Source organism: Henckelia pumila, chromosome 4 (genome assembly GCF_033568475.1).
Source record: "Henckelia pumila isolate YLH828 chromosome 4, ASM3356847v2, whole genome shotgun sequence".
Classification (NCBI taxonomy): domain Eukaryota; kingdom Viridiplantae; phylum Streptophyta; class Magnoliopsida; order Lamiales; family Gesneriaceae; genus Henckelia; species Henckelia pumila.
Window position 1 is genome coordinate 94,141,227 of NC_133123.1, and position 11,968 is coordinate 94,153,194.

General features: G+C 39.2%; 1 non-coding gene across 1 annotated transcript; it reads right to left on the minus strand.

Annotated features, from left to right (window-relative positions):
• Positions 1 to 11,116: 11,116 nt before the first annotated feature.
• LOC140870033 (small nucleolar RNA R71) lies at positions 11,117 to 11,227 on the minus strand. Its single transcript, XR_012147017.1, has one exon. It is a non-coding gene; the product is annotated as a small nucleolar RNA R71 (small nucleolar RNA).
• Positions 11,228 to 11,968: the final 741 nt, after the last annotated feature.

Here is an 11,968-nt window from a genome sequence, read left to right on the forward strand (position 1 = left end):
CACTTTCTCCCCAACATCAAACTGCAAAGCCCTACGCTTAGTGTTCGCATAGCTGGCTTGACGATCCTGTGCAGTCTTAATCCGTTTCTTGATCTGATCAACAACATCTGCTGTCTGCTGTACTAACTCCGGTCCCTCAGCCTGTCTCTCCACCACTTCTTCCCAGAAAAGTGGAGTACGACAACGTCGCCCGTACAACGCCTCAAAAGGTGCCATCTCAATGCTAGTATGATAGCTGTTGTTTTAAGCGAACTCAATCAACGGCAAATTATCCTGCCAGGCTGAACCAAAGTCCATAGTGCACGCTCGAAGCATATCCTCCAAAGTACGGATAGTGCACTCTGACTGACCATCTGTCTCTGGATGATAGGAAGTACTCGAACTGAGAGTAGTGCCCATCGCATGCTGAACACTCCCCCAGAATCTAGAAGTAAACCTGGGGTCTCGATCGCTGACAATGCTCACTGGCACTCCATGAAGTCAAACGATCTCCTGAATGTACAATCGCGCCATACGATCTACAGAGTACTCTCGACTATAGGCAATGAAATGCGCTGACTTGGTGAGTCTGTCCACCACAACCCATATAGCATCACAATTCCTTGAGGTTACCGTCAAATGGGTCACAAAATCCATCGTGATAAGCTCCTATTTCCACTCAGGAATAGGCAGACTGTGAAGCAAACCTCCAGGTCGTCGGTGTTATGCCTTGACCTGCTGACAAACCAAGAATCTCGAAACATACTGATACACACTGCGTTTCATTCCCTTCCACCAGAACCGAGTACGTAGATCCTTGTACATCTTGTTGCTCCCCGGATGAATACTCAACTTAGTGCGATGTTCCTGAGATAAGATCTCCTCTCGCAACTCTTCATCCTCCGGAATCACAAGCCTACCAGACAAACACAGAAAACCATCTGACTAAAAGTGAAATCCACACGTACTACCCTCGTTGGCTAGACGAGCCAAACGCTGGGTCTTCAAATCAGACATCTGAGCATCCCGAATTCGCGAATACAAAGATGGATCAGAGAGTATCGCAAACATCTGGATACTCTGCATACCTTTCTTATGCTTGAAGGTATACCCTGAAGAACAACAATCCCCGACCGCACTAGACATCGAACAATTCTGAAGTGCGGATAGTCGCACCTTGCGACTCAATGCATCAGCGGTGAGATTAGCAGCCCCCGGATGGTACTTAATCTCGAAATCATAGTCCTTAAGCAAGTCCATCCAACGTCTCTGCCTCATGTTCAACTCCACCTGAGTGAACAAATACTTGAGACTCTTGTGGTCGGTGAAAATCTTAACTTTCTCGCCATACAGATAATGACGCCAGATCTTCAAGGCGAACATAATAGCTGCCAACTCCAAATCATGAACGGGATAATTGTTTTCGTGCAACTTCAACTAACTAGAAGCATATGCGATCACATGCCCATTTTGAGTCAGAACACACCCTAAACCCTGAAGTGAAGCATCCGTGTACACCACATACCCTCCAGATCCCGACGGTAATGCCAACACTGGCGCAAAAGTCAACCGCCATCGAAGATCGCAAAAATTCTCCTCGCACTCAGAGGACCACTCGAAATCAACACCCTTGCGGGAAAGCTGCGTCAAAGGTCGAGCTAGCTGCGAGAAGTTCAGAATGAAGCGACGATAATATCATGCTAGACCCAGAAAACTACGGATCTCAGCAACCGTCGTCGGGCGCGACCAATTAAGAACAGCCTTGATCTTGCTCGGATCAACAGAAATCCCCTCCTTGGAGGTGATGTGACCAAGAAAGACCACTCGATCCATCCAAAACTCACACTTGCTCAGTTTGGCATACAACTGCTCATCTCGAAGAGTCTGCAGTACCAACCGCAAGTGAGAAACATGCTCATCCGCATTACGCGAATACAATAGGATGTCGTCAATAAAGACTACGACAAACTTGTCCAAAATACTCCCTGAAGACACGGTTCATCAGATCCATAAATATATCCGGCGCATTAGTCAATCCAAATGGCATCACTAGAAACTTGTAATGCCCATAGCGAGTACGTAATGCAGTCTTGGTTATGTCCTGATCTCGGACTCTCATCTGATAATAGCCAGATCTCAAGTCAATCATGGAGTAAACCGAAGTACCCTGCAGCTGATCAAACAAGTCATCAATATGAGGGAAAGGATATTTGTTCTTCACAGTGACTCGGTTCAGCTGCCGATAGTCAATGCACAACCGCATAGACCCATCCTTCTTCTTCACAAAGAGAACAGGAGCTCTCCAAGTAGATACACTAGGACGGATGTACCCCTTTTCCAAAATATCCTGTAACTGATTCTTCAACTCTCGCATCTCTTACGGAGCCAGACGATACGGTGCTCGAGAAATAGGTAGAGTACCCGGCATCAACTCTATGCCAAACTCGACTTCCCTAGCAGGAGGAAAACCCGGAATCTTATCAGGAAACACATTTGAGAATTCATCCACAACCGGAATACTCTCTATCCCAACGCTTTCAGCGGACAGATCAACTGCATAGATGAGGCCTTCCCCGCCAGACTCTAGAGCTCGACAGGCTCTCAAAGCCGATAATAATGGCATCGGGGGTCGCGCTCCATCACCATAGAAAAACCAGCTATCACTCCCATCCGGATGAAAGCGTACTAATCTCTGATAGCAGTCCACTGAAGCTCGATAGGTAGTCAACATGTCAATCCCCAGAATACAATCAAAGTCATCCATCGCAAGAACCATGAGATTCGCTACCAAAATGTTCCCTTCAAACTCTAAAGGGCAACCCATCACTAGACGCTTAGCCAAAGCATATTGACCCCTCAGAGTAGAAACAGAAACTAATACGTCTAGTGCAGTGCATGGTAACTTATGCCTCTTAACAAAACATGCAGAAATGAAGGAATGAGATGCACCAGTGTCAATAAGTACAAGAACAGGTATACCATATAACAGAAATGTACCTTCGATGACCTTCTCATTCTCCTCCACTGCCTGATCGTGCCTCAAGGCAAACACCTGGCCAGAAGCCCAGCGGCCTCAAATGAGAACTCCCAGCAGACTGCCCCTGTGATCTCTGCTGGACGCTGGCCTGAGAACCCGATCCTGAACCAGAAATAGAACCAGAACCGCCTCCCCCAAATAGTGGACAATCCCTCCGGAGATGCCCCACCTCTCCACAACGGAAACAAGCTCCAAAAGCTCTAAGGCATTTGTCTGACGCATGGTTCTTCCCGCAATGGTCGCACTTGTCCTTCTTCCCAAAACTAAGAACACCAGCGGAACCAGAGGAAGAAGAAGTAGATCCGGACTTCTTGAAAGACTGAGCACGGGGACCCAAAGAACTCGCAGGCCTCGACTGAGAGAAAGACCTGTTCCGCCGAATGCTATCCTTCGCCTGGTGACAACGGCTCACCAAACCCTCGTAGTTCATATCATCACCAACCGCCACACGGTCATGAATCTCAGGGGTAAGGCCCTGAAGGAACAGATTTTACTTCATCTCAGAGCTGTCAGCAATATCGGGGCAATAGGATAACAAATCAAAGAACTTCTGCTGATACTCCTCAATAGAAATGGATCCCTGACGCAAGCTCAATAATTCACCCACCTTCGTCTGACGGAGTGCAGGGGGAAAATACAGCTTCTGAAAAGCTGTGCGAAACTCGGCCCAGGTGGCCACTCCTCTTGCCGCAACAAAGGGGGTAGAAGTAAACCTCCACCACCTACGGGCTCGCCCATCAAAAATATAACCAAGCATCTCCATCTTCTGCTCCTCAGTACAGTGGAATGTCCGAAAAGTAGTCTCCATGCGGTCTAACCAGTTCTCCGCATCCTCCGGAGACTCGCCTCCAACCAAGGGCTTAGGACCCATAGATAAGAATCGATGCACACTGAAACTCTGATCATCATGGCGACGATGATGGCGTTCCCGACGACGCTCCCGGTCCGCATCGCCCAAACATCCACCTATACTGTCATGGCTTCTCTGATCATCGCGGTTTTCCATCTACAAAATTACCTCGCGGTTATCTTATGCAGAGTCTAAATCCCAAGAATACTATGCATGCCTCTGATACCATAAATGTAGTGACCCTTACCAAGATCACCTACTAAACAGACTTAGGCATGCAATTAACTTAATCAAATAATAAACCAAAATAAGCTGCAGAAACAATAAGCATAAATACAATCCCAAGGATAACGAAACTGCAATACCCAAATATTATACAACCAGATCGAATAGTGTATAAACCCAATCATAACAGAAAATAAAACCCTAGGTGGAGCTCCAGCTGGCCGATCACTGCCTAGCCCCTCTTGGATCCACCTGCCTCATCCAATCGCAAACCTGCCCCATGGAATAGGATGTACAGAAACACAGAGTACGAGATGTGAGCATAAAACGCTCAGCACGAGAGTATGAGTATAAATGAATGAAAGTGTACCGCCAAGTGACTAGAGGTCAAGAATCAAATAACAAAGACAGACCGGACCCTGGTATGTAGCACGTTGTGCCGTCGCTTCAGGAGGTGGCTCACATATCAAAATACTAGTGGATACGCCGGACCCAAATCGATGGAAGTCCATCCACTAACAAGATAGGGTAGAACCCTAATAACAGACATCTCAAAAGAGATAGCTCAAGATGAAAATTTATGCAACATAAAATCATGTCATATAAATCATTCAGTCACATAATACATGCATACTCAGTTAGGATATCTCGAACAGTAACTTTGTACCTCAAATGCTAGGCGCGCTCTACCAGCTCTAGGTCTACACCTATAATCCGCTCTACACTGCCAAATAATACTAATATCATTATAGTGCTCTAAAAGCCTTAACTAAGCTATTGCATAATCCTAAATATTTTTAGGAAGCAAAAGCTATACCTGCGTCTGTCGTCAGCCCTTTGCTGTCGCTTGCCTCAAAACTAGGCCACAGCTCCGCTACGACGACTGGATCGCTACGCCACTTCCGGATTCCCAATGGGATGCCTAGAACGCCCTAGATCTAAGCTAGAAGACCAAGTAAACGATAGAAGAGAGGTGATTGGTGCGTCTGAAAATGAACCTCGGCACTCCTATTTATAGACAAAGTTCGGGCCGTCCGAACTGACTTCGGGCACTCCGAACATGATCGGATCTTCCGATCGCAGCTTCGGGTTGTCCGAACCCGATAATGCATCATTGTTTATGTCAGCAAAATGAATTCATCGATGACGTCTGTCGGCAGAATGATCGGGATGTCCGAACCTTCTTCGGACCGTCCGAACTTCGACAACGGAGCCTCCGAACTGGCAACTCTCTCAACCACTTTCGAGCATTCTGAATCCATTTCGAAATTCATTAACCCATCTTGGACATCCTTAATCATTTTTAATTTAATCGAACCTGATCGTACTATTAATTACTCATTAATCGTTAATTCTGGATACGGGTTACTACAACAACTCTATGCCGAACTGTACCTCACGCACAGGTGGAAAACTGGGAATCTTGTCAGGAAACACATCTGGAAACTCGCGGACCACTGGTATCTCCTAAATGTCTGGTTCCTCTAAGGATGCATCAATCGCATAGATAAGCTAGACTTCCCCGCTAGACTCTAAAGCACGACAAGCTTTCAGAGCAGAAACCACTAGCATCGAGGATCGCGCTCCCTCACCATAGAAATATCATGCATCCTCACCCTCAGGGCGAAAGTGGACAAATCTCTGGTAACAATTCACTACGGCTCTATAGGTAGTCAACAAGTCAATCCCAAAGATACAGTTGAAATCATCCATCACTAAAACCATCAGGTTAGCTCTCAACTGATGACTCTCAAAACCCAAAACACATCCCAACACTAGACGCTTAGCCAACACCTCCTGACCCATAGGAGTCCAAACAGCTACCAACACGTCTAAAGGAACATATGGTAGTCTAAACCTCTTAACAAATCGAGCTAATATGAAAGAATGAGATGCATCAGTATCGATAAAAACACATGCAGGAAAAGCAAAAAAACTGAAAGTACCTGCAAGTATACGCTCGCTATCAGCCTGAGCCTGCTCTTGGTTCATAGAAAAGATTTGCCCCTGAGTACTAGGGCACAAAGAAGAATGTCCACGAGAAGAAGACAGAAGTCGCTGCTGCTGCAAAAGTTTCTGACGTGACTATTGATGTGACTGGTGCTGCTGGACAGTAGCCTGAGAACCACTACCGCTACTAGAACCACTCGCTGCTCCCACAAGGTTAAGACAGTCTCTCCTCAGATTTCACATCTCACCGTAGAGAAAACAAGCACCAGAAGCACGATTACACTGACCTGGAGGGTATCACCTCCTACACTGCCCACAACAAATTATCCACTGACCACTGAATCGATGTACTCCGCCAGATCCGAAAGAAGAAGAGGAAGTACCGCCCTGCTTCTTAAAAGACTGGACTCACGGACCTAAAGAACTTCAAGGTCGAGACGACTGCAGCTCTCTCCCTCGCCTCACACTGATCTCTGCTGGCAACAACGGTTCAGCAAACCTGGTAGCACTTAGTCGCATCTCTCCCAAATTAACCAACTCAACTCAGACAATAAAATAAAATGTAGTAGCGAGTGTAGGGATCGTTACCACGAGGAAAGTGAAATTTATTGTGTTTTTAAAAATACTAAAAATAAATAAAGGGGGTTTTGGATTTTTAATTTAACTACTAATAATTAAAAACATATTAAACTAAATTTTATTAACTAGCATGCAAGATTAGGATTTCAACGATGAAATAAATTAAAAACAAGTCTTGGTATCGGTCGACTACACCCTTGAAGTTATTCACTCGATCATCGATTCTCTAAAAATAATTAATTCTCATTGAATATTCATCATTGAAAATTTAATTCCTATCTCACCTTAATTTTAGTTAATTAGACACAAGAGTTCTAAATTAACCCTTACCAATGAATTAACCAAAATACAAGTGATTAGGGTTTAAACCCAAGGTAGCATTTAAACTAGTGAACTTGATGAATCTAGACAACATAAACACAAGCAGTTGTATTTAATCTAGACAATCGTTGTTCCTATGAATTAATAAATTCACAAGCGGAAATCATTAATCATAGTTGCTTCACGAATTATAGGGATCAAACAATTACGTATTTGATATCTAATTTATTTGTAGATTCTATGATAAAATTATCAGGTGATCAAGCTAATAATTAAACATACAAGCATAACAATCAATTTCAAACAACTCTTGATACTCAAATAAAAATTAAACGATGACAATCAAAATCTTATAAGATAAATAAAACTTCAAGGGGTTTGTTTTCCTCAACCAATAATTAAAATTTAGCCACAGATGTTCATGAAAATCCTAAGAAAAATTCCCAAAAGAAAAGATAAATCTGAGAAGAATAATAAGGAAAACCTAGCCGCCAAGAGTTCTTCACCTTCCTTTGTCGTCAACTCCCTCATCAGATGTTTTATCTTCTATTTATATGGTTTGAAAAGCCCACGAAATAAAGCCCGAAAGGTCAAGGATTTTAATTGCCAAAAATTCCTATTTTTGAGTCTGCGCGACGCCTAGCTCGAGCGGCCAAAAGTTGTCGCTCGAGCAAGAAACATGTCCCAAATTTTAAAATTTTTGTTAAATGCACGGACCCCATGGAATTTCCGTGCCTGGGTCCGTGCATACCTCCCTTCCAACACGCAGTTTTCTTGAAAAATTTATATCTCAAGTTCTAGCCGTCGGATCAAGCCGAAATTTGGACAGCATCTTCAAAACATCTTGAAATTTAATTTGAACGGTGAATATCGGATGTGGATCTTTCTAGCATTAAAATGAATTTTTGACCATTGTTGCTCCATAATTCATTCTTGCGGCTCTTCTCTTGCTCCAAAATCATGATTTATTCACAAATTCCTAAAAAATCACAAACAATGATTAGGAACTATAAAATAAATTTAATCAATGAAAATTCTCCTAATCATACAAATTAACTTAAATAAATATCAAAAAATATCACCAAAACAAACTCCATATACTTAACCTTTGCTCACCCTCGAGTAACACAAAACCAAAAATAAGTTCGAGCTCATAATCCGTAACAAAAATAACCATGATTTACACATGTGTGCCTCAGCAATTTGCTCAATGCATGATCAAGAAAGGTGTTAAAATGCTAACAACGGAACAAGTTCAATATCAAGATATTTCAACTAGAGATATAGCCCCGAACGTGTGTGTGTGTGCATGGTCATTAGCAAGTGTCATGAACACTTCACAGATCCATTCAATGTAAAGCCCCACAATAGCTCAAGTTGCCCACACCAATCAAGTTGAAATTTTTGAAAAAATTTCTTTTTTTTTTCACATTGCCGGATAATCGCACCCGGTTGTCCTCAACTCCATACATTCTTCTCCATATTTATCTCTTTTAATTGGTAGGAGTAGAATTTCAGTCCTCATTTCAATGTCTCCCCTCACCTTACTAACTCCTTTCTTTTCTTTTCTTTTCTTTTCTTTTCAATTAAGCTCAAAAGGGAGGTTGATAGGCAAGTGACTTCCTAAGATAGCCACAACGCTCACACGACCTTCACTATGTCATACACAATTCACAAGTCATGACTCATGCGTGATCAAAAATATTCAACAACCATATCAAAGTCTAATTTGTATTGGAGATCAAAGTGTTCCAAGGTTAGCAAATCATCTATTTTCAAAACCATGCATGTCATCAATTAGATATCATCATGGGCTATGATGAAACTTAAAATTTGTAATTATTTATATGTTAAAAAGTGTGTTTTAAAATTTAAGTTTAATTAAAATTATGAAGTTGTATTATTTTAGTGTTATGTGTTTATATTTAAATGTTTTACTAAAATGTTGTATTTTACGGTTTGCGCAGGTTTGGTAAAAATAAAATTAGTCAAGCTACAGTGGTCATAATGGAGTAATCTCAAAACCTGTAGAATCACAAAAGAGGCATCTTCAACTTTGTAGAAGACAAGAAATTCCAAAAACTTCATTAAGATGATCAAAATAATAAAACATCAAAATGGAGATAGATTTACTTTTACTATGACCAGCTTGGAGTAAACATATCATAAGTATTTCATATTTTATCCAAAAGGGGTGAATGAGTTGTCCAAACACATCTACACAAAATATCCTACGTGTTCTATGTTGAAAAGAAAGGCTGAATCGGTGGTCTAAGGCATCAAACATGCCAATTAAAGTTGGGTCATGGTATTGACATTCAAGGAGACAAGCACCCACCAACTTTACTATTTCACATTTAATGAGCCTTGGACTCTTCCTCTCATTTGGCCTATAAATAGATGTGTTGTATAAAAGTTTGAGTATGCAAGAGTGTAGAGAATTCTTCATTTGTAAAATAAATATTGTGTGTGTGAGAATAAAAGTTTGAGTGTGCAAGTTTCTCAAGTTCAAGTATGAAATTTCTTTTATCTTTATTCTTGAGTTTCATGTTCATGGAAAGCTAAATCTTTTTATGTCAAGGTGAAAAGGTTTCATTGTTGGTCAAGTAAGATTGTCTATATTTTGTATATTCTTTTCTTTTCTATTTTTATTTTTACTAATTGATCTTTATTTGTAGGTATAATTTTGGATGATTTGTTGTTATCTATTTACATCAAATGCTTGGTACCTTGAATGTGGTTACCTTGATTTGTTGTCAAATATGATACAATAATTACTACAATAATTATATACTATAAATATATGTATCTATTTATAATAAAGTCATATATATTATTTAGACGATAGCGTGACACTGTCGGTTGTTCTAAATAATATATTGTGATTTGAACTAACATTTACTTTATCGCATCTAACTTTTACTTTATCGCAACTAACATTTACTTTTTCGCAACTAACATTTACTTTCTCGCATCTAACTTTTACTTTTCCGCAACTAACATTTACTTTATCGCATCTAACATAAAGTCATATATTTTATTTAGACGATAGCGTGGCTCTGCCGGTTGTTCTAAATAAAATATTGTGATTTGATCTAACATTTACTTTTATGTCAATTTATATTTATGCATTTATATATATATTATGGGTACCATGTATTAAATATCGGTGGATATTAATATAGTGGGAACTATATTATATGATATACTTGTTTAAATATTTAATTGTTCTTTTTATGTTTATATTTATTCATTTATATATATATTATGGGTACCATGTATTAAATATCGGTTAATCTGATATTAATATAGTGGGAACTATATTATATGATATACTTGTTTAAATATTTCATTGTTCTTTTATGTTTATTTTTATTTTAGTTTCTTTTATTTATTTTTATTTAGCAATCTTAATTAAACCAACAATGAACCTTTGAAACCTTGACAATTTTATAATTTGTGTATTTGAAGTTTTATAATAATATTTTCATCTATAATATATTATTTCTAAAATTAAACTTACAACATCCTCTCCGTGGATCGATCTCGTACTCACGAGTATATTACTTGCAGACAACCTACACTTGGGTGAATTACAATTTAAGTTGTAGCAAGTTTTTGGCGCCGTTGCCGGGGAGGTATAAATTAAGTTTAATTTTGTTATTATGTAAATAGTATGTTGTTTTTAATTGTATGATTGTTTGGAGTCGTAAACAAAGTGGTAGACTTGTTCGAGTAACTGAAAATATTTTAAACATGGACGATAATTCTAATAATCAAGATGATAATAATAATAATAATCATCATCAAGAACATGAACAACCAAGAACACTTAGGCACCATATGAATCCAATAAGAACTAGTACACCATCTTTTTTAGTTTTTCCTCCTGATGCATCTAATTTCAATTTTAAGCCACAAGTCATTCAACTTTTACCAAATTTTCATGGCTTAGATTCTGAAAATCCATATTTGCATTTAAGAGAATTTGAGGAGGTTTGCAACACTTATAATGATCAAAATTGTAGCATGGATACTGTTCGATTAAAGCTTTTCCCTTTTTCCTTAAAAGATAAAGCTAAAACATGGTTGCAAAATTTGAGATCAAGTTCAATAAGATCATGGGAAGAAATGCAACAACAATTTCTAAAAAAGTTTTTTCCTTCCCATAGAACAAACTCTTTTAAAAGACAAATTACAACTTTTTCTCAAAAACAAGGGGAAACATTTTATCAATGTTGGGATAGATATAAAGAGTTACTTAATACATGCCCACATCATGGTTTTGAAATATGGAGAATAATTTCTCACTTTTATGAAGGTTTAATACCTAAAGATAGGCAAATGATAGAATTCATGTGTAATGGAACTTTTGAAGATAAAAACCCAAATGAAGCTATGGAATATTTGGAGTCATTAGCAGAAAATGCTCAAAATTGGGATAATATAGGCTCAATTGAACCACCAAGTAAAACCAATAATTCAACAAATGGGGGTGTTATTTATCATCTTAAAGATGATGTAGATATTCAAGCTAAACTTGCATCTTTAGCAAGAAAAATCGAGTCATTAGAAATGAAAAAGAGTGATCAATTAAAAAGTGTTCAAGAAATTGTTTGTCATATATGTGACACACATGATCATCTTACAAAAAATTGTCCTACTTTGCCTTCATTTAAAGAATGTCTCCATGAACAAGCCAATTATGTTAACAATTTTAAAAAACCAACATTAGATCCTTTTTCACAAACATACAATCCTGGTTGGAGAAATCATCCCAATTTTAGTTGGAGGAACGATAATAATGCACAACCTTCACAACAACCTTTTCAAAATAACCAAAATCATCAAGGTTATGCTCCTTATATCCCACCTCCAAGAAAAAATTTTGAAGATGAAATTCATGCATACATTCAAAAGCAAGAGTCTATCAATATTCAAAACATTCAATCTATGAATGATTTGAAAGAAACTCTTGCAAAATTTGCATCTGCACTTAATATTCATGAAAAAGGAAAATTTCCATC